The following is a 27,170-nucleotide window of genomic DNA, read 5'->3' on the forward strand; positions in this document are numbered from 1 at the left end:
TCTCTCAGTATATACACAGGATGCTAATGATTTAACATGAGGGAAGCTAAATGCTAATTCTTAGTATTTGATAGCTGTTCTCCACTGAAACCTGCCCAGATGCATACCTACTACTGTAGCAATTACTGTTACTATAACAGTACTGTTATCTACTATATTTAGTCTAAATTAATTGCAAGTTAGTCAAAATACTACCAAGACTTGAGTTCACTCGGGTTTCTCCTAAACAGAATGAAAATGAAGAACATTCAGAAGGTCTTTTTCTCCCAAGGCCTATATTATTCATTCACTGAATGAAGAGGTTCCCTGTTGCCTTTGCTGCAGTTGAGGTCTGAGCTCTTTCACCTACTCAGTGCGGTGACTCAGTGAGCAGATTTCTGGGTTTTTAACTAGTGCTTATTTTCAATCTGATATTTATGTATTTCTCAGTTGTTATCGATAGACTTTGACTTCTCTCTCCTTCTATGTAACGGCAGTTGAATCGGGGAGTAGTATATGTGTATATACACTCTTCTGCTTGTTCCAAATGGGGACCATCTCTTCTGTAGGATGGTGAATAGGTTCTCCTCGCTGCATTGTAAGGAATGAGAGTTCTCCTGGAACCTCTCCCTAGCCTAGGTCTTCACTGTGGTGGTTTCCGACCCTTACCTTGCTTCATTGTGGAGCAGCTGCACAGTGGAAAACTGCAACTCCCATGGCATGTTGCGGGTCAAATCTACCTGGTACCAGGCTACATTATGTTCTGTGTTTCTCCTGCTCTTTGTGAGACTTATACTTCAGCTTCTAAGGAATCCTTCAGGATTTTGGGAAAGAAAGTTGGTGTGGCCCATGTCCTGGTTGTCACAAGTTACATGGCCAGCACTAGACCTGAGTTTGAGAAGAACCTGGCAGAACATCCCTCCAGTGATATGGAGTTAGACTTTCCAATAAAGCATTTTAAGTGTTAGAAATAGATGGAAGTTGAGGGTAAGAGTCTGCCAGGCAGCACTATTTCAATTTATTATGCTGACCAGTGCAAGAAAGCAGTGTTTACATCTTTCACTCAAAAAGAAGGGAAATGCTTAATGAAATCCTGTGCACATGCTTTCTCTCACTTTTAATCTGTGTCTTTGAAACAGTATGAAAAATGTATAAATTGGACAATGATGTTTGACAGATTACCTCTTGTATCCCTTTGGAAGGAAAAGATTTTGCAGCAGTGCTTCTTGACGTGTTATTTAGAGTAGTCAAACCTTGAGTCCTTTGGTTTCACACTTTGCAGGCACTTGGAGTACAATTGAAGTACATGCTGGAGCGATGTCGTTCTCATATACATGGGGAAAAAGCATTATCAGATAATTAGACTGTGTCATGGAGATGTAATAAAAATCCTTAGGAAATTAATTAATGCACATGTACAATAGCTACTTTAAACCACAACACTTTAGCCATTTAAAATGAGGTTCGTTTTAAATAGCAAAAGCAATTAGTCTGCTCTGACTGATTGCTTGCCAATTTTTTTAATGCAAGACATTTTTGATTTATGGGAGTAAAAAAAAAAAAATGAAGAAAGGGAAGGGTAAAATTCCTCTGTGGCTGTTCTTAGCAAGGAAAGGCTGAAGCTCAGTAGTTGTTTTTTTTTCTGTGCTGCAGTTATCTCTTACTTCCTACAGTCCCGAGGTAAAGTTTTGAAACTTTTTATGCATTATCTTCACAAGTGTTAGCTTTCTTGGCACAATAATGTTTACTAATATCTGCTGTCTTCACATAGAAGAATTAGATGGTATTTTTTATGTTAGATTTCTTCCTTCTAAAGGAAATATTACTCATACTTGAAAAATCCATGTTCTTTTCGGTGCTATGTTGGCTTTTGAAATGAAACCTCCCAAGCCCCTGTACCGTAACTTTTGTTTTTACAAAAATAAGGGAGAATATGAGCTGTGAAAGCAAAGCGGGAAATGGCCATGACCTTCAGAGCTGAAAGAAAATCTCTGCTCTTGGGCTAGATTCAGCATGGCTCTCGTGCTACATGCCTGACTTAGACCAGATTCAATTTGCTCTACTAAAGAGCTTGTACTTTGGCATGTGCTTTAGTATCTGATTGAATTGCAGCTCATGTTTGCAATCGGGAAATGTTTACAGTGGCTTTTGGAGCTGCAAAAAAATAACAAACATTTCCTGCGTCAGTTCCTGTCTCTCCATAGGTAGGTGTTGTACTGAGACCCTGAGGAGCTGAAGAAAATTGTGGTCATGTATCATGCAGAATTTGGGGCAAGCAGAGAACAACGAATGCATCCTAACTGGGGCTGGTGATGACCAGCTCTAGATGTGCTCATTCCTTTGCATGTGTACTCAGCATGGGCAGCTAGCACAGGCCTTTAGGATCTCAGTGTACCTCCCCCTCCCTGTGGGTGTTCTGCTTGCCTGGGTTTCCTCAGTAGAAGACACATTTACTTGCCTTCCCACCTCCCTGCAAGAATGACCCAGAGCAAGATTAGGACTTCACATTCCTTTTCTTCAGTAGAAAGGGACAAATTATTGAGTAAGTGACACAGAAGAGGAATTGCTATGCATGTTAAATAGAGAATGATTGCAGACAGCATGCGTTATGTGAAAGGGGAACCTGCACAAAATGAAATGCAAACCTTGCTGGAATTTAGCTGTTATCTGAATGTATGTTATAGGATTTGCAGGTATTATGTTGTCTTCTACGGACTATGCAGCTTACATTTGCTTAAAGTCCTCTTAGTGTAGTAGTGGTCTTTCTGCTTCAGCTACACGATCTTTTTTGCGTCATATCAAGCTTGTCTCCTATCACTGGTGTGGGTTGAGAGAGTTTTATTCCAGAAACAACTATATCTATCTTCAAGGCAAACATGGTCAACCTTGTGGCTTTCCTTCAGTCTCGAGGTTTCCTCACTGGTTGTAAGAACCTCCTGAGCTCATCTATCATGGCATCTGACAGACTGAACTGCTGAGCTGAATGATAGATGTGCTCTGCTCAGTGCTGCTGGATTTACCATGTATGCATATTAAGCAAAAAATGTATTTTTCAAATTTATTAACTGGGACTGTTAATAGAGCATCTTTCACATTCAAGTATGTATTCAAGAGGTGCATAGGCGTGAGTCTCGCTGCAGGGCACTGCAGCCAGTATGTTTATAGCTGGGGGTAGAGTTTGACCAGAAATTATTCAGAAAACTGAGAGTTATTTTATTAATAAAAGGAAATATCTAACATTTAGTTCAGCTCTGTGTAATTTATACACTCTGAGAACTGTGTTTTATTATGTTTGTTATTAATACTTTCTCTGTCAACACTGTGCTTGCTACTGAACAAGCTAAAGTGCAAGGCCTGCCTCACTGTCCTGTGGTTTCTACTGCCTTCATTCAGGGGGGGAATGTGAAGTCATTCCTAGAATTGGAGAGTCCTTTAGGTTGGAAAAGACCTTTAAGATCGAGTCTACCCATACTTTTGTGAAGTCCTTGTGCACTGCAGGGCTGGTGGGCAGGAGCATTTGCATGCAGGGAGATAGTACTGTGGGGAGTACTATCCGCTTCTGTAGGGAGCAGAACAGCAGAGCCAGGGCTAGGAAATGGGAAATAGCAGAGAGCAAGAGGAACAGTGTAGGCAGAGGCTGTTATGTTAGGAGAGGGTGGGAAGAAACAGGTTATCTGAATAGCCTGATCTATGTTATGTCAGAGAAAGTTCAGATTTGCATCACTGTATAGCATTATTATGTGACCTTATAGATCTTACTGTTACCCATCTGTTATTGGTGAAGTCTCCTGTGTGTCACTTTTTGTAATAGAGGGGCTTATTCAGCAGAAGTACTTGATCTGAAATCAATGGCTCAGACTTAAGATTGTAAATCAAACTCTTTTGACTAGAGCTTAAGATTCTGTACTGCATAAGTGAAAATTTAAATAATAACCATTACATAAATAATGAATAATATAAAAGCCAGATGCCAGCAAACAAGCTGGGACTGAGACAAACACAGTGGTCATTTTACTTATCACTCAATGCCATTCAAAAGATATTTGGTTGTGGTGCCAGTCAGCATCTTTCTTGAAGACATTTCATTAGACATTGACATCGTATATTAGTAACATGAGTGCTTCTGCATGGGAAATAAAAAAGACTGTGCATTCAGTATGCGTGGTTGAAGTAAAACTGGGGGAAGCTGCTGACATTTGCTGCAATGGATTTTGACAGAAAATTTGAGGTTCACAGTCTTGGAAAGTGTTAAGTACTCAGATGGTAGCAGCTCCATGAATTTTCCCAGGAACTCAGTATGTTGCAAGACAACTGTAAACAGCTTTTAGAAACCTTCCAGCCAACAGTTGGGGTATGTTTGAAACCATCCTCTATCTTTAAAAAATATTTATTGATGCCAGAAATGAACAGAGTGTGCACTACTCAGTAATGGAAATAGAATATTTCACCTGGTTTGGTTCTGACATCACGCCGTGAGGAATATCCCGCAGAATCAGGGTATCTGTTGCTCATCCATGCTCTCAGAGAACAGCTTGTTTGTATGCTGGGCTTCTCACAATTATCCTTAGTTTGGTTTTACCATCAAATTCAAGTAGCGATTGCTGGAAACGTGCCTAACTCTTTGGAAGTAGGAGAAAACAGCTGTCTGCTTACTACGGCTGTAATCCACCTTGTAACACAGCATGATACTCTGTAGTAACTGTTGGTACATGCTGGAATGTTCCTGAAACTGTTGGGCTTGAACTGTAATGCTTTGTGAGGAGTAGAGGGAAACAGCTGTAATGCTTTGTCTAGGATACCCTTTCCAAAGTCTTTCCTTCCAAGAGAGGACTTCACATGAGAGCAAAACAAGGTGGTTTGGGTGATGCCACTGTCGTATTGTTTTACTGGTAAGGGAAGTCTTTTTCTTCCTGGTACTTCTTCCTGAGTTTGTGTTCTGACTTGCTCTCAAAAGGCTCCTTTGCTTTTATACTGTATAGCTTTTAGTCCCCTGATATCAGCTATCATTTTTCAAAGCATATAAACAGGCCCCTTTCATTCAGGGTGTCAGACACACAGACAGAAGTAGCTTGGAACAAATACATCCTTTTGCCCCAAAGTACCTTACAAGCAGAGGACATAAAGGGAAGAAAAGAGGGGGGAAGGTTGAACATCGTATTGGTACATCTTCAGCTTGTGACAGCTGCTTGGGAGGTGAATGGCAAACCAGGAAAATGCTGTTTCAAGGTTAAAACATGAGCAAAAATATTGCAGGCTAGCCCAGTGACTAGAGCAGCAGCCCAAATGGATCGAGAATCTAAACCCTGATTCAGATCTATGGCTTGTACCTGATTTTTTTCCTATCCTAAATAGGAGATTGGATCTTTGGTCAATAAAAGAAGTCTTCCTCCTGATCTCAGGTGATGGATAATTATGTATATACAAAGTAAAGAAGCTTCATATTTTTCTTTTTTTTCCCCTCTTCATAGTGTCTAGATACTATTTTAAGTTTTTACAAAATGTTTTCAGAAAGCAAAAAAACCCAGCCTGCCTGGTTTTCTCCTCATATAATATATATAGATAAGTTGGAGGCATTGTTTGGGTGGAAAATGTCACTTGTGGTAGGAATTATTTGTCAGATTCCGAGCTTTCAAGGCATGCTGCCAAACCTACCTTTTCTGCCGGCATCTGGTAGGTCAATGAACTGGTTTATAAGGAGTTATCATCCAGTGATTACTTAGATGGCTTGTGGTAATGTTATAATGGCAGTTCAATTAATATGATAAGATCTTAATTGGTTGTGTAGAATATTGTCTTTTAATCTATGCAGAGTGCCAAGGGTATAGCAGAGGTGCATATAAATCTGACTAAACCCAGGGTGCCTGTGCTTCGAACTTGCATTTAGACCCCTGGAGACAGAAGAGTTTTATAGGACACTCATTTTTCCCCAGTGACTGATAATATTGGTGGGGAAATTTCTGTGCATAGAAGGGACATAGAAAGCTCCTGTCTTCAAAAAAAAGAGGCTGTAGCTCCTAGTCAGAGAAACGAGATGCTTGGTCAGCAAAGGAGTATGGCAGAAAGGCCAGAAGTGTGACCTGTGGGGCTGAAAACACATTTCATGAATCACATCAGAAGAGCTGGGCTTTCTGGGTAGAACTTGAACCAATCTGCATTACTGAGCTAAGTTTCTGGCTCCTGGAGGGTTTCAGGTTTTAGTCATGGTCCTTTGTATAGCAAATATAAGTCAAATGGTGGAAGGCTCATGGGTTTGTTTTTTTTAACTAATTACCTTTCAGCAGCCTATTAGAAGTGTCTTCAGGCCCCAGGAATGCATGGGCCAGCTTCAGATCTGAGAACTGGGCAGACGAAGGCATATAGGAACTGCTGAGGGAGCTTCCTAGCCTAACCGTATACGGCTTTATCCGCACAGTGCACACAAGTGATGTACACCTGCATGCTGATTAATTACGTTTTAATTAAGCAGGCACATACCCCATTTGCATGGGCAATGATGGCGTTGCTGAAGGCCATCCACACTCCGGTTGTGCACATAGTCCTAAATTCTCCATTTGAAAATGAGCCTTCAGGGTAGTTTAGAGGGCAGGGAGCTTGGAAGGGAGTTGTGTTTTAGCAGGAGGTCTTCTGATTAGATGGAGGTCTCACTTTCACAGGAAATAATTAAATGTAATAAGGGGCAGGATACAGGCCCAAAGGAAAATATGGAACATGTTAATCCAAGAAGCCTTGTTTTTCTCTCACTTCTTTGGTGAAAAACAAATGCTTGGTTGATGGGCTACCAAAAAATCACAAATCCTCATGTGTACCCAAGCGGCATTATTGTAGGAATTGCATTAAATGACATTTAGTCACCTAGTTTAGAGTATAATTATTTCCACTTCACTTTGTATCATCTGAATGCAAAGGGACATGGTAATGTATGACCCATCAAGGCTGTCAAAATAGTCTGTGGTTTTTCAGTTTCTATTCATAGAATTATGGAACCATTTAGGTTGGAAAAGACCTGTAAGACCATCAAGTCCAATCATTAACTCAGAGCTGCCAAGTCCACCACTAAACAATGTCCTAAGCACCATTTTAAATACCTCCCAGGTTGATGCTTTTACCACTTCCCTGGGCAGCCTGTTCCAATGCTTGACAACCCTTTCAGGGAAGAAATTTTTACTAATGTCCAATCCAAACCCCCCCTTAAACTGGGACTGTTTCCGTTCGTCCAATCACTTGTTACTTGGGAGAAAAAACCCTCATGTGTTAACTGGTGTTGCCATGTGAATGCTCACTACTGCATAAATGCAGAGGAAAGATGAGTACTAGAAAACGAAACAGTAAACCAAAGAGGCAAGATACCTGTGTAGCTGTGATGAGTCACATCTGGAGTATTCTACTCAGCTAAGGTTTGAAGGTTCATTCATGTGAATTTTGTGGAGTGGCCAATTTTGGCTGTTAAACTACACAGTTGCCAAGCATCACCTTCCTCCACACAAACACTTAGGCCTTGGAACGCATGAACAGATCAACTGGTGGCAAGTCAAGCTGGTGCTGTTTTAAAAACCCCCAAATAGCTGACACAAACTCTTGGCAATGCTGTAGCTCTGCTCTACATCGACAGGTAAATCTATGGCTGAAACGTTTGTGTTTCTGCGCACAGGCTGCTTGTTTCTCACTTTTCAAGTAATGGTTGTAACATTTGTGTGTGACTGCCATGGGGTGCTTCTTGCTTCAGGTTTATGCCTGGAGCTTTTCTTTGTTAGTACAGGTTGCCTTGGTCTGAAAACTGTAAAGGAGCTGTAGTAGAAGACTTTCTAGAGGATCTGAGAGGTACTGATTTTGTGGAACAGTTTTGACAGTTTTACGTAGGGGAAGGGTATGGAAAAAATACGAAAGGTGCTAACGGTTAAGGTGAGCAAATGGATGATGTTAATAATTGCTTGATTTGGACCCTGAAGGCCAGAGCAACCTTACTGTGATGAGAGATGGGGTACCAGTGCAAAGATTCAACAGTTTTGATATGGTTTAACAATGCAGAGTTTCTTGACTATGAAAGTAAAACAATCCTTCAGTGAGAGCCAAAATACAGCCAAAATCAGGTCTGTAGTCCCAGTGCAGTGTACAGGGGACATAATTCATCCAGTGGCCACTTGGACTATCACAGCAGGCATCATTTGCCCTTCTGAGTAGTTCTCCTTTGCAGAAAATTAATGCTAAGTTTATGCAGATGTTTTGCTGTTGCTCTATTTCAGTGTCCAGGTTGCTCATTTCCCACATTGCCCGTGGCCTAAGAATAAAGAGAAGCCTGCAGTTTCCAGAGAGCATGTGAGCACTTACTCCATTGTGTTGAGCACATGTTTCCTCAGCTAGAGACACATTCTGTCTTTATCCTGTTTTTCCACCTCTGTCTTTTTATTAGGAAAGAGGACTGCTGCATCTTTAATGCACTACTTTACAACCTTTTATGCAGAAAGATTAACAAAAAGGAGCCACACTTAATTTAAGATGACAACTTAGGTTTGCCTCTGGATTCTTTTTTGGCAGCTGTTCTCTTAGTAAATTACATTTGACAACCTGAAATAAATTCAAACCAAGATTTATGCCTGCGTTTGCTCACAGGGCTGTGGTTCATCAGACTGTGTGGTTAAAAAGCTATGAAAAGTAACAACTAATTTAAAAATGTATTTTTAGACAACCTACATGGGTTACCAATGCTAAGACTTTGCTTAAAGAAAAATCAGGTTTCTGAACACGGGGAGGTAATTTTTCAGTTGATAGGGTTAGTTGTAGATGTTTGTGCAAGAAGAAAGAAAACAACATTACAAAACAAGAAATGAGTCATAATGATGCATTTTCAGTTGCAGCTTTAACACAAAAAAAACGTTTTAAAAACGTAACCAAGGACATGGCATCTTTGAAAATTTTCCCAAAGGAGAAGTCAATGTTAGCCGAGATTGCCAGAATTTACTTTAGCTATTACTATGGATGAATAATTATGCTCAATTCAGCCAGTGATACGGGTTCACAGCAGGTTAATTGGTAATAATGGGTTTCATTCCAAACAGTGAGGAACGATATTTCAACACAAAAAGTGCTCTCGCTGAGAGCTGAAGATGTCCTTGCTTCCAGTGCTTCACACTCACAGTAACACACAGCACACCAGGGCTCTTGTTTCTCTGGAGCTGAGCTGCCCTCACTTGCTATTGAAAGAAGATGAAACAAGTTGAAGCAGCACCTAAGCTGTGCAACCTGGTCCTGCTTTTCTTTCTTCTTTTCCTCCCCCCTGACTAAAGTCTGCATTCCTTGGGACTGGGCAGAGGAGAACAGAGTGATCTTAAAAGTCTATTTACATTCATTATTTGATCTCTGTTGCATAGGTGTAAGCACAGAGTTAGTCGTTTAAACATTTGGACAAAGAACTTTCTGTGCTTGTGCCTAGTGCACAGCACAGGAGTTCTCCATCCCTCCCTCAGTCTTGTGCACTGCGCCATATAAATAATAATGAAGAAGGAATAAGTCTGTTGCTTGTGATCTGGTGGAAAACAGGATCTGAGCCTCTCAATTCAGAATTTTCCCCTAAGGCCATGGGTATTGTTTGTCATGTACAGCATCCCTGGAACGAGGAATATGAAGAGTGTAAGACAAGAGATCTGAATTCAGCTGCAGCCTGGAGAAGCCTCCACACCTGGGTTGTACCCTAAGTCTTCTCTTTAAGTGTTGTATCAAATTCTTCCATCCTTCGTCTTCTGTTAACCTGTATGATTTCCCGTTTCAGCACTCAAGCCCTTGTTTTCCTGTTGCTACCTAGATTGTATTTTTTGCATTGGAGGGTTGCTGTGACTCTCTCAGAAGCTCTCCAGATAGCAGTGAGTAGGTCTATTTAAAAAGAAAAAAAGAAACCTCTCACAATATAGTCCTTTCATTTCTTTTGTTCAAAAAGAGGAAAAACCCCCAAATCTCTGTGTGTGTGTTCAGAAGCAGCTAAATCTCGTTCTGTTGGATTTGTATGCAAGTCATTTCATACAAAGGGAAGTTGCAAGTACATTATACTAGGACATTTCCAAGGTTGAAATATTTGGGTTGTTATTTTCTCCTCTGTCCTAACTGATTTTTTTTTTGTAAAGCTCCCCAGAGAGGAAAATGCTATTATAGTGTTTGGATTCTTCCTCTTCACTTGTGATGAGTCAAAGGAACCACACCATGCCTTGGGATCTGTTACAGCCGTAGCACACGGACAGTATGTGCACGTGAGCACTGAACTGTGCTCATAAATGTTTTGCATCTTAGCTCTGAAGCTTGAAGCCAACAGGATTGTTTGAACATGCTCTGCCACAGGTGCCATAAACCCTGTGCTCCTGGCTGAGGAGCTGTAACAGGCCAGACTTGCCTATCCATTCAACTCTATTCCTCAGACCTCTTCTAAAGTATTCAGCATATTTTCTGTAAGCAGTACCTGCTGCAAAGCATGGGAGCACAGATATAGATGTCAAAATTTATTATGTTTAGACATAATAAAGGAATGGCAATATTTCAATGTTTGTTTTTACTGGAAAAGGTACAGATGTTAGCCTCTCCATGCATGCCTATGCAGTACCTGGTGCTGTGGATAATCAGCTCAGCTGGGATTTGCCCTTCCAACTTCAGATAGTAGGGAAACATTATCCTGTTGAACTTTCTATAGACAGTGTGAGCTGTTCCTATGTAAGATTCCTAGTGTTTTATATTGGTAATTGTGCTGCTTATTTTATATAAGCTTTCCATATGTTTTGTAGATTTTGTCAAAGTTTCTACTACTATTCCATTTCAATATTCTCTTTCTTAGTATTTTTCAGTTTCTTCTTGATTTAGTTCTGTGGGATCCTTCTCCTTCCTTGCTGTTTGCCATCTTCAAGCAGAAAGAGGCATTTATTAGCTGTCTCGCGGAAGGCTGGAGCCAGTCCTGAATGCAGTTGTCCCCATCTTATGTTGACACAGATAACCCTGAAATACTGGCCAGCACTTGTCTGTTCACTCCCCAGGGATCTAAGCTACTGGCTGCTTTGCCTATCATTAATTGCTACACCTGCAATCTCACCTTGCACTTTAAAGCCTTACGTGGTGTTTTGTCTGAAAGATTCTCTCGGATACAAATTGCAGGTAATTATCTACATCCATCATTCTTCACTGTGTTCACTAGACATGAAATGGTTCTGCACTGGCGTCTTGACTTCTCTCTTTCATTTCCCTTTCTGCCCATTGGTGTTATTAAGGACTTTTTTGCTTCCAAAGTCTGCTAAGGGCAGGTAGGATGATGTCTCGGAGATCAGAATACCAGCATATTAGAACATCACTGCATCCCCCCAAAAATAATAAACCATACAGCATATGGTGGATAAAATAACCTTTTGCTTCAGGCTTTATGACTCCTGGGAGCTATATTTTACCCTGAGGAAATATTTTACTGCTTTTTTTTCCTGAGTCTGCCACTAGAGTGATATATATATATATATATATATAATATGCTCTCCATGCAAAAACTGAGGTGACCTATACGTCAAACATTCAGATTCGGGAAGCTGATTCTGATTTTGCTAACAAAGATGGAACTGTTCTCCTGTCAGTGAAGTCATTGCAGTCCGTGAAGCTGGTGAAAATAATGTACTAAACCATGAGGTGGTTCTGTGACCGCAGCAGTAGAGCTTTTCGAAGTGCATTTCTTGCAATGTAAGTCACTTGGATTCAGATCCTTAACTTGACTGAATCAGTGTGTCATTCTACTGAGGCTTTGAAACAATCCAAGAAATCTGCTCACATCCATAAGCAAATAAGAAGGATATCATGTGATGCTCTGATTGAGGACTAGGTCTAACACTTTTAAAAGTCCAATTAAAATCACAGAGTGCTTTGCATTTGAATGAGCTTTAAACAACACTATTTATTAAAAAAAGCAATTGAAATTTATTTTTCAGAAAAAGTTATGGAATGTTGCTGCTGGAGCAGCTGAATGAGTTTTACAGATGTGACAGGAATGCTTTAAAATGTACCAAAACTCTCGTTAGACTACGTCCAAGAACTAGAAATTGTTTGCCTTAGAGGAGAAATGGATAATATATTTGTATAGTCAGTGATGAGCAGTCTGGAGTATGTGGATCAAACATTCAGATCAGTTTCTCATAAGTCCAATGAAATGCAAGTTACACAAGAATGAAAGGGAAAGATGTGAAATGGCAGCTGCTGGCATCAATACAGGTTGGGGGATGAAGGGATTAAGAACAGACCTGAGGAGAAGGACTTGGAGGTGTTGGGTGACAAGAAGCTCTCCATGACTTCAGTGTGTGCTTGAGAAACAGAGAAGTAATGGGTAAATTAGAATGTAAAAAAGCAAAAGGTTTGCAGTTTGTTTACTGAAAATCACTCATTAGTCTTGATTTAGAACTCACCAACCTCCCTAATTTCTTGTGAGGTCTCTGTATCAGCCATTCACTGGAGCAGGCACTTGAACAGAGACTTCTGTGGTATGATGCTGTTCAACAGAAAAGAGTTTTGCTTTTTAGAACAACCAAGTCCCCTGTGGGGCTGGTGGTGGCTGCATGAGGCTATAAACCTTAAGGTGAAATGTTTGGAAAAGTGCTGCTGGATCTCTCAGTCCTCAGACATGGTTCCAAGGCGCCTCATCTTAAGAGAGCAGATGTTCAGCAGTTTCTAAAACCAGTGCCGGAGATTTTATGCTTACTGCAAAATAATAAATTATCGCTTCCTTTGGAATATCTGATCAATTGATTAGGCATTACTTGCATTTGTTTTCTTGGTACTAGTTAAATGCACATCCAAAATCCTACTGTTTCAGTAAGAAACGAGGTGCTGAATAATTGTGGAAAAAAAAAAAAAGGATGGTTTTCAGGACCACTGACACGTAAAAATTATTTTTAAACGATATTCTACTGCTTTTTTCACATTTGAGACATGAAAAAAGTGTCTAGGACATTTTCAGCATCTGGCAGTGATTTGTAGCATTAAAACTTACAGGATTTTTTCATCTGTGGAACATTAAGCCATATGTCTTTCTTTGAAAGGATCAGGTTTAGATAAAGCAGTAATTTGTTTGTTACATACGATGGACAATGCTCTTGCACAGGAATCTCCCTTTTGTCCCAAGTTCTTTGAACTTGATAGCCCTTCCCATTAAAAAGCAAAGGAAACTTTACCCTTCTTTCAGCAATTCATCAGAAAGGTCAGCACTCTGCTCCCTCCAATTTCCCAGGCTCAGCTGGGAGCTGATTAGAGCTGCCAGCTCTGACTTGTCAGTTTTGTCAGAGACAACTTTATAAACTCTTTGTTATTCACTTTGTGTATTATAAATATATTTATCTTCTTCTGTCAGGCGTTGACTGGACAGGTACTAGAGGAGCAGTGAAGCTGTAACATGAGACTCTCTAGCAACGTCATTACTTTGCAACACACCAGAACCACAGGCAGAATATTCAGGAGCTTTCTCTAGGTTTTTCCTTTTATAGGTAACTATAGAGAGGAAAAATGTTTGTTATCCCAGAAGGCTTCCAGCAAGTGTATATCTGTGTAAGATCAGAATATTGGAGTGTGTGTTATTTTGTATCTTTGGGGCAATGTGGTTTTCCTGATCCATGGGTTCCTGTGGGATTACACACATCTGCGTCTGTCACATGGGAAATGGCAGAAGTCTGAATAGGGATGGGGTCAGATGCCTGATCATGATGAGGAATGAGTGCAGGCAGTCAGTGATGTTTTCTTCAGCAGAAGATGTCAATACATGAGCCTATGTTTGTGTCAGAGCATGTGGGCTGTTTTTGACGTGAGTGGATTTCTGGTCAAAAGGAGAAGGGGTGTTGCCTCAACTGCCAACATTTGGAAGGGAACTGACTGAGCTTTGACTGAGCCTGTTCTTGTTTCACTTCAGGGTTTTGAACTGCCTCTCTAAAGGAGTTTAGGGGTTTTTATATAATATCTGTTCTTATAGCATAGGTGTGTGGCCAAGGCATTCACTACTGCTTCTCCTCTGCAGGGTCTGAATTCATTTCAAAGTGGAATAGGAAATTTTTGAAACCTTGAGAACTTTCTTAGGGCAGTGAAACTACACGCTGGCTTTTTCTAGTGCTGATGAGCTTCAAAGTGCCATCGGCGGGATCTGGGGCAGACAAAAGGAGGACTGAAGGGCAGAGAGTGTGGCCTGGGGTGAGCAGGTACAGAGAAGGTAGCACAGGGTCATTCTGAGAAATCTTCTATCCATTAATATCCTGTTCTTGCTTTGCAATCTAATGCACTGTAGATATGTGTCCCTTGTTTCTTTCCTTTCTCAAGGGTCATGAACAAAGAGCATCGTTTTAGGAGTTTTGTGAGGATTTCTGCCAAGTTCTCCTACTTTTAGACTTGACTGGAATATTATTTCAAGCTGCAATAAATTGAAATCAGTGCTGATATACAGTACTTCCTCAGAGGCTTTATTGTATGCTGCTTTCATAGTTGGAAGCCGTGTCTTTTAGTAACGCTTAGCATCACAAGCAACATAAATTTTACGGTTTTAACAAATTCCTCCTGGACTTTTTCATCACCAGAACTGATGTTTGGAAGTTTGAACATGCTGTTCTGTATACGGCAGTCTGTTAGAAGGAGTGGAAATCAGTTTAAAGAGAGGCAAACAGAAGATTTCTTCCAGGTCATGTCTGAGTGATAGTGTTAATGTATACATGCTTGTAGATGACTTTAGTTTGTAGTTATAATCAATACTTGACATATTTTTGCCATGATTAAATTAAAGCTGAGAAGGTGAGATTTCCCTTAGGAGAAAACAAGTGGCAAAGAGTTCGTTGGTGATCTGCATCTAATCCAAATAAGTGCTGCAATTACTTCTACTCTCATTCATTTACTTGTTCTTGTTTCCTCCCGCTGGCCTGGTTCCTAATAACTTTTTGGCTTAGAACCCACATCAGGAAGCAAAACAGTTCATGAATTTAGACTTTTGTTGTCTTTACTACTCTACAGGATTCCTTATCAGTAAGGTAAAAGAAAACAAGTTAATGTTATCAGTATCATAAAATCGTAGGACCACAGACTGGTTTGGGCTGGAAGGGACTTTAAAGCTCTTACAGTTCCACACCCCTGCCATGGGCAGGGACACCTTCCGCTACAGCAGCCTGCTCCACGCCCCTGTGTCCAACCTGGCCTTGAGCACTGCCAGGGATGGGGCAGCCACAGCTTCTCTGGGCACCCTGTGCCAGCGCCTCAGCACCCTCACAGGGAAGAGCTTCTGCCTAAGAGCTCATCTCAATGTGGCAGGTTAAAGCCATTATAGCTCTATTTTTTTTTGCATCCTATTTTGCAAGCAAATCTGTAGATCCTAAGCATCCTTAAGGCTCTGTATCAGAATCCACATGATGCTAGGTCATGCAGTAAACATGTTTTCTGTACCAGTAAAGAGGGCAGCTCGAATACTGGGTTCCAACCAGCACAGCTGTGGGAAGCTTTTGGCTTCTGTAAGAATATTTTTTATTCCTAGAGGCTGGGTAGGCAGCTGGTATTTTCTTTGCCTTGTGTCCATTAGTATTTTTGCTAGGGGCTAGGATTCACCCTCTTGTGTGTGCTCCTTGTGGGATGTGGATCTTCACTACACCCCTGGGCTTTGCAGTTAGGTGTCAGCCTGAGTCTCTTTCTCTGTGGGTTTTTGAAGGATTAACTATTGGAAATAAATTATTCTCTTACACCTCACAATTCGGTTTTGATTTCTCTTAGAACATGAATTTGGAAGATGAGTATATTAAATAAGTTGTCTGTTTTTTCGTTTCAAGATAACAATAAATTTGTGCACTATGAAATACCTTTACAAATGCCTGACAAGTGAAGATGTTTAACTGGTAGTTCCTTTGCAAAGTAGAAGACACAAAAATGTTGTCATTTCTGCTCCATTCCTGAGAGAGCTGGTAACAGATTAAAACATTATATTCATGTGCAAAGCTGCAAATTACGGGAGCATTAAATGAAAATTAATAACTCGGTCTTTATGACATTAAGTCAGAGGCAGACTAATGTCATGCTGACTGTGAGCCCAGATGTTTACACAAAAGGAACCAATCTTTCTATTTGTATGTTAAGGAATTACTGTTTCCTCCTTCAGCCTCCACCTTGAGGGTGGTACATTTGGCTCTTTCAGGCAAACATGTTTATGACACATCTCAAACTGATGTTGATTCAGAGTAGAACAGAGAGAAACTGGGAATAGTTCAGTTGCAAAAATAAGCAATAGTTCAGGTGTTAAACTGCCGATGTGGAAAATTGCTCTGACAGTTCTGATGTTGTTCTATCTTTTACTAGGATTTAAGCTATCATTTACTGCAAATCCATCAGCTGATGCCTTGTTTCCCAGCACCTGCAGCCTGTCCTGTACTGCTTGTGTCTGTGGTGGCTGATGTTCCGTGTGGTGGCTGTATGCACATCCCAAATGAACACCCTGCAAACTGGACCAAAGAACTTCTGTAAAAATATACACACAGTACTTCTCATACAGGAGTTATTCTGTTGTTTATATTGGTACAACTTGCACTGAAGCAAACTGCAAATAACAAAACAGGGGCGGATTTATCAAGCTTACTTTCACTTTTGTATATTCAGTTATGAGCGTGTAATTCTTCCTGAAAAAAAAAAATGCACACCCTTTAGCCTCTGATTAATATGAATGGAGATTCTCTTTCCATTTTCTAGATGTAAAATTTTGGTGATAATGGGCAACTTGATGTTCTTGACTGTTCCTTGCTTGCTAGAATGGTACTTTGTATTTAATCTAGGAGACTAAAGTGCTTCTCAGTACCAAGGTGGACTGGATTGTCACACAGGAGGAACTGGGTGACTTTATGGACTAGAGTTGCTGCAAGAGATTTAATAGAACAAGTGCAAAGACATACAGCCAGGGACTAACAGCATGAATCTTTGCTATGAGGTGGAGGTTCATCATTCAGATATGACAAAGGAGATCTGGTTATTGTCATGGGTTATAGGATGTCTGTGAGCTGCCAAACTGAAGTGCAGTGCTGTTCTAGGACTGATTCAGTAAGGTATTTTTGTGCAGAGATAGAAAAATGGCAGAACCATTGTACAACATTTGAATGTTACATACTGCTGCTGTCCAACTTATTAAAAGTAATAATAATTAAACTCGAACATATGTTAAAGAGAAGGCCACTGTGGTAATTAAAGCAGGGAGAAACGTGTTACATAGAAACTAAAGCCGCTGCCCTTTATCCCTCAGTTCCTGTTGTTACTTTTTTTTAACGTACATTAGAAAGGAAATACAGAGCATCCTAAAATGGAAGTGGCCACTGGGGGTCATTTAAAAACATTAATTGTTTCAGAACAGTCACTTTGGAAAAACTTGTTATTGATAGTGGCAGAAAATAATGGTCCATGCAGTAAGGGTACAGCTGAAGTTGGGAAAGAGATTTATGTGTCTCACAACACATGTGGTTCTACTACCAGTAGATCTTCCTACAGTCTCTCATAACTCTAAGTTGAAGTAAAGGCCCAACCTTAACCACAGAACTTCTCCTCTGCACTGCTCCTCATGTGGCTGGATTTGACATGCAAAGAGTGGTGATGGGAGCGGGCAGGACTGAACAGAAAGACACAATTTGGCAGAAAGAAGTAGAAAATTTCTCTCAAGTGAGAACTTATTTATTCAGGAACATCATAAAGCCCATAATGTTTCTGAGCCCACTCACAGTGCCAAAAATGGCAGTGCAAAGAGAAACATGTCCAGGAACAAGCATCAAATGGGAGGCTGTGTGATGTCATAGAATCGTTATGTCACTCAATGCCAATTGATTTCCAGGGCTGATTGCAAGCAATCATTAATCACTTTGTATTGAAGAGCACGCCAGCTCCATCACATCTGGGGCAAGAACAAGTGGTACCTATTTAGCCAGCATCCTGCTCTCAGCAATTTCACACTTTGTCTTGCAAACTAAACCAAACTGCTACAGATGCAGCAAGATTGTGGGCTTTTTTTCCCCTTCTGTGTGTCTGTAACTTTTCCTGTGAGTTTATATCATTGAAAACCTGACTTATAAGTTCAGTGTTCCCTGCTCATACTGACAACAGTGTGTCACTGAACAACTGGGCATGTCCTACATGGAATTAATAGAGAGATTATTTAGCATATTTCTCAATATTAAGCCGTTCTGTATATTTATTAGAGAGAAAAGTGAGGTAATATGAGGAGTGCTCCTTTTTACACATCTCTACAGGAAAAAGTTTTTGTAAGTGAGGTATTAGAATAGTCTCACCGAGCCCAGGGATTCATTTACTATAGGTAGCTAATGTTAAGAAAGAGCATTAGGATATAAATTATCAAAGCCAAAATGTCTGGGAAATGGGAGTTAACTGACATATCAACTATAGAAGCTGCCCTATGGTGTTAATACGATGCATTTATTCTACCCTTCCTTTCTAGTTTAGGAACAGACATACTAAACCCGATACAATGATGCTGGTGAATCCCAGGACATTTTATAATAACAAAAAAGTTCTTTTTGCTTTTTTTCCATGTGCCTGACAATCACTAGAAGTTACTTAGACAGGTTCCATCAAATTGGAATATTTTTAAATATAAATGCTGCTCAATAGCTGGGTCTTGGACAGTCAAAGTGATTGGTTGTGAAATGTTGCACTCCTATGAGATTATGAAATACTTGGGCCTTCTTTAATCATTCTTCTCTAAGGACTGTAGTCATTCCTTTGAAACCCCTGCTTCATCTCCGCAGGTTCTGTTATTTATCTTGTCAGTAACTTCAGTCATGATGGTTTGCTGTCAATCAGCCACTGTCAAAAGAGAAGTGAATTTCATCAAATATTCTGTTGGTGCTGTCCTGCAGCTGGGGAGGAATTTATCTGCAGACTTTGGCATTATAGATGAGCCAGAACTTGGTAATGAACTGGGTCACCTGTTGTGCACACACCACCTTGAGAAAGCCTTTAGGTAAGGAAGCATAGCTAAAGATGACTCATAATCCTAATGTCTTCTTAGAGTATCCTAAACAATAGTCATTGATAGAAACATGAATGTCAGGTATTACATACTTCATTTTTTATAGTTCATAACTAGATAACTCTCAAAAAAACTTCTGATCACATGTTTTTTCATTAATTAACATTAAATATCATTAGCAGTCAGCTCTGCCTGATCAAAGACTGATAAGTTGTAGCAAGGTTCTGAGAAATAACGTCCCATTTACTAATTATATTATTGATTTTATGGCTAAAGAATCCTAATTACATGTGATACAAACTGAACCTGGCTGAGCCTGCTGGGGGTACTTTGAACATGAGTAGTCCCTGGCAGTTCTGAGCATCTCGCCTGCATAAATCACTTGTGGGCCTGCTTGCGCATCTGTTTTCAAAGGTGATGCTTTAATGGCCTTTGAAATCTGCAAAAGTGCGTTCTGTGTGGTTCTACATGAAAGAGAAAGAGATTTGGGATTTTTTTACTCCTGATTTTAATCATTATGAAAAGATTTTAGATCTGTAGGCGGATACTTTTGAACAGGGGCAGTACTGTGGCATGCTCAGTTTTAATTAGTAGGCCAACCTAATACTGAATTTCCCTTAGCTCCCTATGACTATTTTTTTTAAGTGAGTTTTTAGTACTTTCTTCAAAGTTAATGATAGAGTCAGACTTTTCAAATTTTAATTTCATGTGAAGGGAAATAACTAAAAACCCCAACAAGTCACGAGGTGAATATCTGATTAGAACAAATGTGGATCTGAGAAACAGCAACAACCTCAGATGTGTCTTATGTAAGTTTGGTGCTTTCATGGAAAATGAAAAGGAATTTAGATCAATGACATAATTATGAAACGTTACTCTTACTCTTGATTGCTTATACTTAAGAACACGAAAAGCCTAGTTTTTAAAGTCTGTGTCTGTGTATGTAATTAGCCTATTCGGTCGCATGAAATTCCAATTTCCCCTCAATTCGTGGTAATGGGGTGATACAGTACTAGTAAATATTTTGTTTCAATTGCAAAGTGTGAACATCTTTTAGAGCTGAACTGATATCCAGATTTCCAGCTGGCCTTTTTGCGCTCGTTTTCATTGAGATGTTACAAGGTCTGAAGGGGAAATTTTGACCAAATCCTGCTGAGGAAGAACTTAAAAGACAGAGAAAATACTCTGTCAGAGTCAGTACTGAAATAAAAAAGAGAAGCTGTAGCATGACGCATGAAAAAAGGGGAATTGTTTAATATAATTTTCAGGAATCGGCTTCCAATGTGCAGATTTCCAAGCTCTTAGAATAACTTTCTTAGAGTTGCTGACTGCTCTCGGCTCTGGTTCCCACCTACTCATTCCTACTCCCACCTGAGGTTTGACTTGTTAGTTAGCAAATCAAAGAACTGAAACAGTCTGAAGGGTGAGTGACTGCGCTGGTGGGTGGGCTTCAGGTTTAAACAAACAAGCAGAACACCTTGTATCCCAGACTTCCTTTGTATCTGTTTACTTTGGCAGAAGATGAGTCTTTTAATCCTTAGGAGATGAGACGGGGCAGCATAAATTACGAAAACTAGGTAAAATCCAGTTAACCGTTGTGCTATGCATTTACCTGTGCTTTTCTTCTATGAATGACAGTCAGAAATGGGATGTTGCGAGAAGGACTTTTTCCAGTTTATCAGGGTAAGACTCAGGCAAAGACAGCTCAAATGTGTACACATGGCCTTTGGCTGACAATTGTGCTTGGTACACAGTGTGCTTTATTCTGATCCACTTGTTTCTTTAGCACTCTCATCACTGTAATCCCTGAGAGCTAAACTCTTGGTTCCTGCTCTTGTGCTGGGTTGCAAGACTAGCTTTCTCTTTTTACTTCATATCAGAGACTTTTTGAAACAAGTATTGAAATAAGAATGTCTTAAGATAGAGCAAGGTAAATAATTTCCAAGGTGCAGAGCATAAGGCCAAAAGTCTGGGCACATGAACTGCTTTGTCTTGCAACCCACGCTCCTAGAGGTATTCAGACCAGGGTAGCAATCACAGACCTGTAAGCGCAGGGAAGAACAGAGAGAAAATTCTACCTGTCTTATGGAAAAAAGCTTAATTAGCACATCTGTAAAACGATGGAAGTTAAGCCCTAAAATTACCCCCACTCCCTCTCTTTTACAACTTTTGTTAGCCTTTTTTTCTTAAAGTATAAGTTTTCAGTGCCAGATTCAGGAGGAGAAGGAAGAGGAAGCCAAGGTAGTTGCATGCACCAGTTATATTCAGATCTGGGTTTGTCCATAGTGATTTTTCTAGCTACTATTTTTCTGCCAGAAAGAAAACACTCGCTCTAACCTGAGCAGCCCCAATACCATCTGTGTCTGATGGCTGAGCTGGTAGGTTCAAATCCTCTCCAGATAGAAATTGGCCCAGTGAACTCAGTGGCGTTCAGCCATCTATGCCAGCAGAGACTTAGGAGGCCCTTACATCTTCTTTGCCTTCATTAAGCCTGGGATAGTGCCCTGCAGCCTCTCAGTTCTTTCTGGGTTTAACTCTTACTGATGTATTTATGAATGTTCCTCTCTCAAGTTCATGACAGAGATTTTGCCCAGTGCCCTGTTACTGTAAGCCAGGTGCTTTTATCTGTAATGAACAATTTCCTGGAAAAAAAGAGAAGAAGAAATAAACAATAGATAAAGTAGGTTTTAGAGGCAGCAGAGTCAAGAGCTTTGCATAATAATGTAAAATTAAATAAGGCTGAGGTCATGTTCTCATTTATCTCTCCAAATATTGCTCTAGCAGAGTCTATAATGGTTCCTGGAAAGGTGAGGATATTTTGGGAGGCTCTTTGGATCTGCTGGGAATTTTGGTCACACTCTCCTCTCCTTACCGTTCTTCATAGAGCAGAAAACAGGCATTTGCAGATGCAAATTGTCCATCTCAACCTGTTGAGGCCCATTTTAGTGAAGGTGTGGTTGGGTGCTGCTCTGTAGCTGAATGAGACCATTCATGGTGCCTGGCTTTGGTTCTCTAGCTTGAAGGTCTACAGTCAGCGGTGGGTGACCAAGAGATCTAAAAAGGGGCAGGTCTGTTCAGCCTATTATTTAGGCTTAAACCTAAGAGCCTGTAGCCATTGTAGGCACCTGAGAAACCAGCCTGGTTCTCAGACAGAGATTTGTGCGTGCTCTCAAAATCAGATAAATTATGTGGACTCCTAACTTCAGGCTTTTAGCTTTGACATGATTGAACCAAATACCATTCCTCCAGTACTGAGAGTGTTCCAGATACACCCTGTAAGAAGCACAGGAAGGCACAAAGAATTACTGCAGCTTCTGAGGAAACCTCTCATATTTCAAGTGAAATTGACAGTTTTTAAGTGGCCACTCTAATTCTTAAGCCATTAAAAATCTAAAAATTGATTTGCCATTTATCTTATATTTAGCATACATTCATAGAAAATGTTATATTCTGTATGGGCCACTCAATGGCTTTAACAGCTATGAAGTTAAAAAATTAGAAATTAAGATCTCAAGAAGCTGAAGGGGAAATTGAATGCAGGAAGAGAACATCTGAGTGCTGCTGTAACAGACAATGCCAGGGAGGGTAAAGCACTGGGAAAACTTGGAGGAGAACAGATGAAGCTAGATGCTATTGGACCTTTGGGGTTAGTAAAGCTGTAGAAGCAGAAGCAGCAAACAGTATTTCCTTACTGTCTTATGAAGAAACTGAAGATAAAAAGCTTTGTCCTGCCTGCAGCATTGTTGGAAAACACATGTTTAGTCTCAGTGTTCATTTTATCCCAGTGCTGGGTTTCATTTTATTTGGATTACTACCTTGAAAGTTCAAGGCGTTCACCAACTTTCAAGCCAAATTGGACAAAGTGAATCTGGATTCTCAGTGCAGCTCCAAGGCTTGCAAATCAGCCTCTCCCATAAATACTGCACTGTTTCTGGAAGAGACGGGTCTTTAAATGAAATGTGAGATGTAGCACTGGGATGTGATAGTGCTGCTGTAGATCAACAGCCATCAATCTGTGTTACTTAATTTGTCCCTGGCTCAGCTGTTCACTGTACTTGGGACTTTTTTGCTGTTTGTTTCATTTGATTTTCCTCTAAGATAAATGAAGACAAAAAGAAGGGGCCCATTGTTCTTGATAAATAAGAGTCATCTTTAAAAATACAACCTTCAAGGATAGTCCACATTTTCAAACAGCTCCTTTTTTGCCTGACGTTCACAAAATCATATTTAATTTATTTCACTGCAGGTATATTGAAATCTTTATATGTCATTGCTTGTTTCTCCCAGTTTCAGAACAACTTCATGTGCATTCTTTAAATGCTCTACAAAGAAATCCTGTTGGAATTTGCTTGGGGTTTCTTAGCTAAATACTTATAAACACATTATTCCTCATCTCATCCTGTAATGCTTAGGTTGCTTTATTTATCCTGGGTGTTCTAGGGATACACGGTCTTTGTTGCTCCAAGTGTCTAAGGAAGCATATGTTGTAATTGTTTGTCATCTTGAACATGGATTAGGTGGGTGGCTATATGTAAGCAAGCTAACTTGAGTTCTCAGAAGATGAGCTTTTTGATGTGTGTCAGCTTACTTTCTCTGCTGAAGTAATGTCTGTGAAGGAGTAGCTGAAATATGCGTAGGATAGTGAATATAAATATATTGTTAGATCAGTAGAGAATGTGGCTCCCCACACAGTTTCAGCAGCTTCAAAACTCCACTGTGCCAGAAGACTGGGATCAGTGCAGGGGACACTGCAGCACTTTGGCTGCCTTCTTCTGCCATCCCCTTATGGCTGCAGTTGGATGGTGAGATCAGGTTAAGCCGGCAAATACATGGAAAGGCTCTTCGTTACTTTCCTCGTTTACCATGTTTTAACTGAGAGGGTTCAGAGATGGCTGCGTCAGGAGGATTTCTAAGCTTGCAGGAGGTTGTCTTCTGTTGAAATTCTGCAGGGTACCAGGATATTGCCTTCAAAGCCTGCCGACACCAACTTGCTTTTGGCAGAAGGTGCTGGTGGAACGTCAGCCATCTCCCTGTCCTGATGGGCTTAGGCACTACAAGGAACACTGACATTTCAGTGGACTTGAGTTTGGATTAATAACTTAAAGGACCACATGTTCAGAGGGCTGGCTTCCAACTTTACATGGTAGTTGAGTACAAGTACAAAATTATGGGCTGAAAAATCAGAGATAATATTTTTCCATGCTGACCTTTCTGAAAAGGAGCCAGCAATTATCTGTGCTTGGGCACTGTTTCAGCAATGTTTTTAGGTGTTGTTAATGTCATATTTTCATTATATTTCTGCTGGACTATTGATTAACTATTCAGTTATCTAAGAGAAAGAAATTTAGTATTGTAATGAGTTATAGCTTGTTGAAATGGTGTTTGTGCTTTGCACAAGGGTGCAGGGATATTTGGTTTGTGTAAGTGCTGATGAAGCAGGGCTGGCTGCATTTCTTTGTTGATCTCAGAGTGGATGGATAATACCAAACATGTTTAGATGCTGTTGCTTCAGCATCTAATCACTTTTCAGATTGTAGTATGCTTATTCCTAAAGTACCTGGCAGGTTGGGCAGACCTCTTCCTCTGCTTCCTGTGGAACACACTGAGACTTATGAACTTCAGTTTCATCTGATGTTTTGGAGGTTGGGTGCCTCAGGGCTCAGAGCAGCCTACAGAAAATACTAGATGCAGAACTTGGGAATTTGAGCTATCTCAGTCTCGCTCACTTTGCTAACCCAGTGTCAGGCCTTAAGTCTGTGACAGTAGGGTTTAAACACAGGTACTCTGGATCCCAGACAGACACGCCATACGTATGTGTCTTGATAAGCATATTTCATTAACCACAGCCAATCTGATTGCTTGGATTACTTGCCTAGTAGCACATCTCTGTGGATTTTTTTCCCAGTTTTCCTCTGAGAACACTGAAGGAACAATCAAGAGCTTCAAAAATAACATTTAATAGACTGAGAAGAGCTTACTTTGTTATTTATTCTTGCTTTGCTTTAGCCAAGCTTCCACTGACTCCAGTGGAAGTGAGCTTATAAGAGGGCTCAGCACTGAAGCACATCTTCAGACTTCATAAGATACCCATGGAACTGTAAAAAAATTCACTGTAGCAACTGCAACTTACACTGACACATTTTAGAGCTTAGAGATTTAGAGCAATTTAAGAGATTTGGACACTTGGTTCCTGTTAAAATCAGCCCTCCACCTAGTTACTGGAAAACTGAGCAGCTGTGGTTCAAGGAGTGTGAGGGATACAGAAAATAGGTGGACTATAACAGTTAGGACCTTGGTGTGTTTATCCAGTCTTTATCAGAAAGCCTCTAAAATTACATCTTTGGAAATGGAATTAGTTCTTTTATTTGCACTGAACAGCACTTGCTTCACTGGATGATGTAGCAGAAGAGGCTCGGCTAAGACTGAGCAAACAGGACTCTGGATGCAGCTCTTCATTTTCCTTGATAATTTCTCCATAAACTGTAAAAATATCTAAATTTTGCTTTTATTCTTTTATTTTCCAAGTCCTGTTGATTCCAGAAAGTACCACAGAATTGTTTAATTTGTTTCATTCACAACATCCATTGTAACTTCAGCCACGATCTTTGGCTAGCATGATCTAGGTTAACCTACAGAGCATAGAATACTTTTATCCTGAGAAGTTCCAATTCCTGCTTAGGTGTATTGGCATTACCCCTATGACTAGAAGGGCAAAGCTGGAAGAAGCTTGTCTCCATTGTATGAATTCAACTGTAAGGGAAGAAAGCTCCTAGTTTTGTACATCTTGTTGGCATTTTCCCAGCTTGTGCCACTGCTGGGATTGGCCTCTTCAACTGTACAAACTGGTCCTGTGCCACGAGCTGTCCCAGGAGACTGCAGAGGAACCTGCTGAAGGTCAGAAGCAGTTGAGCTGTCCTGGTCAGCTGTTTCTCCCCTTGTCTGTGTCACCTCCAGGCGAGAAGAGACTTATGTCTGGAAATGATATCAGGGACGTTTGTGAATAGCAGTGACTTCTGTATGTACTCAAGTATTTCCAGCTATTGAACTGCCTTCTTGACATCACAGGCAGAGATGCACACAAACCTTAGAGAAAGCAGTGCTTGAGAGAACATGGAAAAGCTGGATATGTGACTGACAGCATGGGGTTTTTTAGCAAAAATTACACACCAGCTGTTTTGCCTGCATGTAAGGGATAATAATTTGCCCTCAGTACAATGACTTCTAGAGGTTTAAATAGACCCTGTTAACTGAAGTATCATCTTTTGTTAACAGAGGCAGCTTTTTGTCTACTGTCTTAATCATGCAAGATGTCAGGAGAGAGAATCCAGCAATACGGTGCATAGCCTAGTGTTTCTGCTACTTCTATCACTTGAATTTCTCTGTGCTCAGATGATAAGTGCCAGTGCTTTTGTATGCAGTACGCGCTCCTTCCTAAAATGTTTATCTGTTTGAAACAGCTTTAAATTTTCATTAGAAACAAACCAAAACCACAACCTGCTGTTGGCAATATTACTCTTGGTTGTAGCACCAATTTTTAGAGGTGACTAGTGAGTTTGAATGGCTTAGTTCTTGACTGCCCACATTAAACCAGCTTCTTTCATAGCGTGTTTTCTGAGCTCTGCATATTCTTCAGCCCTTTCACGGTATCTCGAGTTATTAATCATAAGTAGAGGCATCCAAAAAATCCTGATCAGTTTTGAAACTGATGGCCTCATTTAGCTTCCTAACAGCTTGTTTCGAATAAAACCTGATGTAGAGCCAAGTGAAGTGAGTGTTTAAATGATCCCTTGCCTAAAGTATGGTGAAAATTTCAGATGGGATGAGAAGAAGGAATGCCACTGAGGGCAGCTTGTTGGAAACTTGCTACTACTTTGAGACTAAAATAATGTAATCAGCAAACACTCAGTCACTTTAATGCTCCTTCAGTGAAATCCAGCTTCTTGTTTTCTGGCTTAACTCTTCTCTGGCATTTTCCTCAATTGCTCACACACAAATACTAGAATAGATTTGAATTTTGATGTGCCTCAATTTTCTTATTTGGTAGCAACTGTAATTAAGAACAGAATGAGGGAATCTCTTGAAAAATGTAATATATTTATGAAGAATCAACATGGCTTTGTAAAGGCACCATGAATCGTTAAAGCTCTTTGAGATAAACATGTGGATCACAAAGATCCAGTTAGATTTCCAGAGGGCTTTTTCAAGATCTTTCATCAAA

General features: G+C 40.3%; 1 protein-coding gene across 2 annotated transcripts in view; it reads left to right on the top strand.

Moving 5' to 3' along the window:
- MEGF11 (multiple EGF like domains 11) overlaps nucleotides 1-27,170 on the top strand; it is a 265,958-nt gene that overhangs the window by 34,447 nt on the left and 204,341 nt on the right. The gene's annotated exons all lie outside the window — the stretch shown is intronic.

This window comes from Pezoporus flaviventris, unplaced genomic scaffold (assembly GCF_033815535.1).
Source record: "Pezoporus flaviventris isolate CSIRO_AGI_PZ_B2104156 unplaced genomic scaffold, CSIRO_AGI_Pfla_v1 ptg000006l, whole genome shotgun sequence".
Lineage (NCBI taxonomy): Eukaryota > Metazoa > Chordata > Aves > Psittaciformes > Psittacidae > Pezoporus > Pezoporus flaviventris.